The 6,807-nt window shown below is 40.2% G+C and overlaps 1 pseudogene; it reads left to right on the top strand.

Annotated features, from left to right (window-relative positions):
• Positions 1–3,507: 3,507 nt before the first annotated feature.
• Positions 3,508–6,577, top strand: LOC102854027 (annotated as a pseudogene).
• The last annotated feature ends 230 nt before the right edge of the window (positions 6,578–6,807 follow it).

The raw sequence follows: 6,807 nt of genomic DNA, 5'->3' as shown, positions 1-6,807 counted from the left end.
GCACATGTAGTATAAGAATAATGCATTCATTTATCCAACATGGACTTGGGCCAACCTTGCATTGTGCCTAGGGGTATAGATAGATATGTAAAGAGATACTTCTAATGTAAAATACCACTAGAGAAATACTCTTTACATTGGTTACTAGAAGAATAATGAGCCTAGGAAGAAAATATAATTTTCTTCTTTCAAAAGTAGTATATACTATCTAAGATATAACTATTGATCTCTCCTTTCATCATTGACAAAAGAGAAGACTTGGAGAGGAAACTAATCTATATGTTTAACAGCCTACACAAACTACATCCACACTGAGATCAGGATAAAAGTTAAACTCACTGCCTTTAGATTGATTCTGACTCATCTGAGACCCTCCGTCAGGTTTCTGATGCTGTAAATCTTAATGGGAGGTGACTGCCCATTTTTCTCCCCTGGAGTCAGTCACTGGTGTAACAGTTAGCAGCCTTTGAGTTAGAAGCACCATTGACTACAGATTATGCCACTAGAGCTTTTTATATGGCTTTTCCAGAACCACCACCAACCATTCTGATCCAGTCACTGGTGTAACAGTTAGCAGCCTTTGCATTAGAAGCACCATTGACTACAGATTATGCCACTAGAGCTTTTTATATGGCTTTTCCAGAACCACCACCAACCATTCTGATCAGTGCCACACATCATAGATGGATTCTTGTAGAATATGAGAAAAATGTGGAACATAACTCAAATTTAAAAAAAAAATAATTGCAGACTAATTGGACCTTTAGAGACTCAAAGAGTCTCTGAGACCATCATCCTGAGATAGTCTTTAAAGCCGAAACTGTCATTTTTCTCTTGAAGTAACCCTTTTAGCTAAATAACAGATTGCTTCATAGAATAAAGAATATTGCCTCCTTAAAAGATGTCCTATATGAGACCTCTGTTGTCCCATGTGAGACCAAGACCAAAAATGACTCTAAAGCTAAGATGAGGATGTTAGGAGACAAGGAGACCAGATTACTGGAAGTTGCACAACTAGAAAGGAGTGAATGAGAATAATGACACATTGTGAAATACGTACTTTGTACAGAAATTATTAAATGGAAGCCTAATAAACTGTGTAAACACGACAAAATATTATTAAAAAGAAAGTAACACATAGACATATTTGTCATCATGTGACACACAGTATATACACAGTACACAGGTTGAAGTCTTGACTGGTGCCAATGGTTAACGTGTTCCCTGCTAGCTGAGAAACTGAAGGTTTGAATTCACCCAGAGGCATCTTGGAGATTTGCTTCTGAAAAACCAGCCATGTAGACCTTATGGTGCACAATTCAATTCTGAAGTTGTGGATTACGGAGGAGTCAGAGTGGAAACAATGGCAACTGATTGTTGTTGTTTATGTAGGTTGAGGCCAAGGGAAATGTATTAGAAAAGAACTCATGCAGGTCAAATTTCCCATTAAATGGCAACGGAAAAGAAAAACTCCTCAGCAAAATAAGGCATTATAAATAGCAGTAAAAAATTTGGAACTCAAATCCTATTTTTAGAGTCTTTTGATTTAACCTACAGATAAATGATTTGAACTGGTACATAAAAAAAATGACTGGATGGTCATAGTACAGATGCTAGTACTAGGCAAGGTGGCCTGTGGCCTCACATAGGTCAGGAATACCAGCAAAATAAGAATAGCATGAAAATAAAAATGAAGTAGTGGCCCCAAGGGAAGCCTAATAGTTATAAATGCATAAACAGTTAAAACACAACTGAAGCAGGACAGGCAGATGTTAGTCCTTGAGGTATAGTGTGTAACATGTTGGGTTGCTAACTGAAAGGTCAGCAGTTTGAATCCCCAAGGCTTTCCAAGGAAGAAAGATGGTCAGTTAGATTTACAGCCTTAGAAAACTGATGAAGAGGCAGCATGAATTGAAATTGACATCAAGGCAGTGAGTTTTGGCTTTGCACATCACCCTAGGTAATATTTAGAAGCCAGGGAAAATGGATAACATGTCTTGATAGGGAAATGTAAGAAACCCCTAAATCAATGGCAAATTATTTTATCACATGGATTTGATGCACCATAAAGATTGCAGGGGAAACACAGTGTCTCCAGTTGGAACTGTGCAGAACATTTGGGAAGCTATAAAGTGGAGATGCTTATCAGATGAATCAGTAGTAACATTAGATCAAAGTCAGAGCAAGCCACCTCCAAGCGATCTGTGTCCCAGACTGGAAAAGTGGGAGTGGATAAAGACCTGTTAGCAAGACACAGGTGCTTAGTTTTTACCTAATGGATAATTTATACCGGACACATACTGTCTTTGGCCAAGTAATTACTTATATTTTGTAATTTGGTAATCAAAGGGTAAAATTCTGACACATACATGTATTTAGGGAATTAGGTGCCATGAGAGATTTCCAACAGCGGGATTTTTTGCATTTTGGAAATTCTCCTGGTGGTTCTTAGCTTGAAATGTTGTTATTGTTGTGTATCATAGCATCAGAACTGACCCATAGCTGACCCTCCGGTGGGTTTTCAGAGGCAATTAATTGTACAGGAGGAGATTGCACATCTTTTTCCACAGAGAGGCTGGTGGCCTCGAACCCCAGGCCTTTGGGATTGCAGTGCAGCTCCTTGCCACTAGGCCACCAGAGCTCACTAGTTGTAGAATGTTGTGTTGATTGCCTTTGAGTCGAGCATGATTCATAGCAACCCTATGAACAAAAGGCCTGAAGCCTTTTTATAACTACAGACATTTATCAAAGTTCATAGAGTTTCCTGAGGCATGTTGTTTAGGAAGTAGATGCCACTCCTGCTTCCAAAGGTTTAGAATAGTCTACATTTAATGCTACGATTTTTGTTTGTTTTCAGAAAAACATGGCTCCCTGTGCAATTTGCTGCCTCTGAAAACCTGCTGAAGGGTCAACTACGAGTCTTTTCTGACTCCATGGTACATAATAACTACCCCCACCCAGTTATGTAGTTAGAGTTACAAGGAATGGCTAGAAAGTAATTCACTATACTGCAAGGAGAAATTAGTTAAACGTTAGTCAAACTTATTTTACCTTTGATTTGAAATACTTCTGGGTGGAGAAACCCTCAGTGGTTTTTAATTGTTAGTTTAAAAAAGTCTCTGTCTTCTCCATTTGTACCTGCAGACTATCAGACAGCCAGTGTGCCTTTTGGCAGTTCTGAGATTTGCTTTTCTCTCACTCCATGAAGCTTCCACTTTTGGCAGATATCCTGAGGAAGAGACTGAAGTTGTTGCTTCTCCCCGAGAGGACCTTTTTCTCCAAACACTTTAAGACAACATTATAGTGCCGTCTGCTATTTTTAAATAACGGCTCTCTGGTGGCACAATGGTTAAGTGCTGAGTTGCTAACCGAAAGTTTGGCAGTTCAAATCTACCCAGTGGTTCTGAAAGACCTGTTGGTATGCTCCTATGAAGATTATAGCCTAGAAGACCCTCTGGGGCCGTTCTACTTTGTTACAAGTGATTGTTATAAATCAGAATGGGCCCAATGGCGGTAGCTTCGTCTGCCTCAGGTCAGGTGGTCGGTAAAAAGATCACTGATTTGGGGCCATCGATCTCAAGTCTGAACTGAAGCAGTGGAATTTAGATATTACCAGAGTTAAGCCTGTGCTTGTCTCATGTCTCAAGCAGGCTACTGAAGAGGAAGGAAGCGATCCAGATAATATTGAATTAACTGTTTCCACTGATAACTCCAAACAAGAAACTAACCAAAGGCAAAGGTAAAAACAAGAAACAGATGAGTTGAGTGGAGGTGTTTCTGTAGAAGATGATGTCTTTGTTAAAGACTCGGAATTGGAGAATCAGGAGGCACATGAATGAGATGAAAATGATGAATGAAAGGACTCTGAAGAGTTTGGAGAAAATGAAGAAGAAAATTTGCTTTCCAGTGAGTTACTTTCTGCAGAAGAGAACAAGATAAATTAATAGAGACAGAAGCAATAAAAGATATAGACAAAGAGGACATTGAAAGTCAGGAGATTGGAGCTCAAGAAGGTGACAATGATGCCTTCCTAACAGCACAGGATGGTGACGAAGGAGAAAACAAGAAAGCTCTTCAGAGAAATCTAAATACAACAAGACATCATCCAAAGAGGACAAAGGAAGCACAAGTAGCACCAGAAGTAGCAGTGGAACCACAACTAAAAATATTTGGGTTAACGGACTTTCTTCTAATACCAAAGCTGCTGATTTGAAGAACCTCTTTGGAAAATATGGAGAGGTTTTGAGTGCAAAAAGTAGTTACAGATGCTCAAAGACCTGGGGCGAGGTGCTATGACATTGTAATTATGTCTTCAAATACAGAGGTATCTAGAGAAGCATTGCACACCTGACTTAAATGGGCAAATGATTTAAAATGAAAAAGTTAAAGGTGATCCTTCTTAAGAAAAAAATCGAAGAAAGAAAATGATGAGTAGTTCAAGAAGTGCTGGACACAAAACAAATACAAGTGACAGAAGTAGCAAGATACAAGCCTCTGCCAAAAAAAGGAAGATAAAAAGATCATCTAAGCAATTGGAAAAGAAAGAAAATAAGGATAGGAAGAAAATAAAAGGTAAAGAGGAGAAAATGATAATGAATCAAATGTCCAAACTTCAGAACTGGTTAAAGAAAAGTGAAGAAAAGAAGCGAGTAAATTAAAAAAGTCTGGAATATATGGTCATACTAGATCAAACTAAAGGAGATCCTTCTAGATCATCAAGAAGAGGGAGACATGAGAACATTCATGGAAGAAGCAAGGAAAAGGAGAGAGCTTGTCTAGATAAGAGACAAAGATTACAGAAGGAAAGAGATCTTACCTTTTGAAAAGATGAAGGAACAGAGATTAAGAGAACATTTAGTTCATTTTGAAAGATTATGACTAGCAATGAAACTTCTAAGGTGAAGAGAGATTGCAGAAAGAGAGCACCGAGAGCAAGAACTCAGAATAATTCAGGAACAAGAAGAACGTGATCGCTTACAGAGGGAGAGAGCATCTAGAAATTGAAAGGCAAAAGCTAGAGAGAGAGAATGGAACATGAATGCTTGGAAAGAGAACAGGAACGTTGTAATGAGGCAGAACGTATTGGCCAAGAATGGGAAGAGCTCCCAAGACAGCAGTAGTAGCTTCATCAGGAACAACAAAAAAGGAATTCTTTGAAACATCTGTGTGATGCAGATCATAGGCATGATGACCTTACTGGAATGAGAATATAAACAGTTGTCTCTATATACAAGATGCACAGTTTGGCCACAGGTCTGACTACTCTCACCAACACAACAGATTTAATGACTTTGATCATCGAAAGAGAGAGAGAGAGAGATTTCCTGAGAATTCAGCAGTGCAGTCTTCATCTTCTGAAAGGCAGGAACGATTCGTTGGTCAAAGTGAAAGGGGAAAAAAAGCATGTCCTATACGAAGAGAAGACCCAGGCTATGAGAGATACCCCCAAAATATCAGTGATTCCAGATGAAATGAACCTCCACCAAGAAATCAACTTAGACAGACAGGCAAGAAGTGAGAGGAGAAAGAAGTGAAAGGAGAACTGTCATTCTTCATGACAGGCCTGATGTGGCTCAGCCTAGACGTCCTTGAGAAGCAGGCCTCAGTCAATCTAGACCAACCACCTGGAAAAGTGAAGGAGGCCTGACCACTGACAAATGGAATCAAGAGTAGAAAGGTCAGAACAATCTGGGAGAGAAGGATCAGGGCACAGTGTGAGAAATGCATCCCCTGGCAATCGCAGGAATGATACTGGCTCTGGAAACAGGGAAGGAAACAGAGGAGTAATCACAGGCTGAGCAAAGGGGCACAGCACTATCCTGAAGAACAACATGTAGGCACCTCGGCGGAAAACGATGAGTTGAACACTGAAGATCCAAAGGCTCTTTTCAGTGCCAAAGACTCAAAGGCTCTTTTCAGAGCCAAGGACTCTGGCCCACACTGATGGACATGAGCTACTGAGACAACAGAGGATTCTGCCCACACCGATGGACCCTGGCTACATCGAACTGCTGAACTAGCCTAGACCTCCCCTTACCCCCTACTGCACCAATAACTATGAGAGGCAAAAGAAGGAGATGAGTTGGGATCCCAGCGATATAGTCAATCTGATTCTTACGCTGTCTACCTGGTGAAGTCCATGTATAAAGTTGCTGTTTTTAATTTTTAAGAAAAGGTATTTGCAATGAATAACTCTTTAAATACACACACACACACACACACACACACACACACACACACACACACGAAAGAATGACATGTAACGGAAAGCCACGGATGGGACACAGGTAGACCAAGCAAGGAGTGGCACTATCATGAAGAGCGATGATTGGTTGAGAGCCACGGACAGGATGCAAGTGGTGTAAGGAAGGAGTGGCATGGTCCACCTTCTCAAGGGCCTGGATATCGTGACGGAAGGCGAATGGGTGATGGCCAGGCCGGAACAGGCATGATAACTCAGCATGCAAGCAATGCATCTCCAATCAATAGGATTGTACAAATTGGCGGTAATTCTATGTCAAGAGGAAGTGACTCTGGATTTAAGCCACTTAAGGGTGGACCTCCATGAAGATTCTGAAAATTAGCTCTCTGCCATGGTTTCAAGATAATTTATGGAAATATCCTGTAAACTTTTACTTGACTACTTAACTGAAGAGGACCTCTGACTTACTTGAGAGTTTTGTCAGACTCCCCCCACCCCCACCTTTTAAAAAAATTAACATGATTGCTTTTTTCAATTTTGGAGAAGATGTTTAAATAGTTTCGTTGTAACTTTTAAAAGTTTTATGTACCATTCAACTCCCCCCC

This window comes from Elephantulus edwardii, unplaced genomic scaffold, assembly GCF_000299155.1.
Source record: "Elephantulus edwardii isolate Elephantulus edwardi_28Jun2011 unplaced genomic scaffold, EleEdw1.0 scaffold00105, whole genome shotgun sequence".
In the NCBI taxonomy this organism is placed as follows: Eukaryota; Metazoa; Chordata; class Mammalia; order Macroscelidea; family Macroscelididae; genus Elephantulus; species Elephantulus edwardii.
The sequence above is the reverse complement of the archived record's forward strand: the minus strand, read 5'-3'. Positions and strand labels throughout refer to the sequence as shown.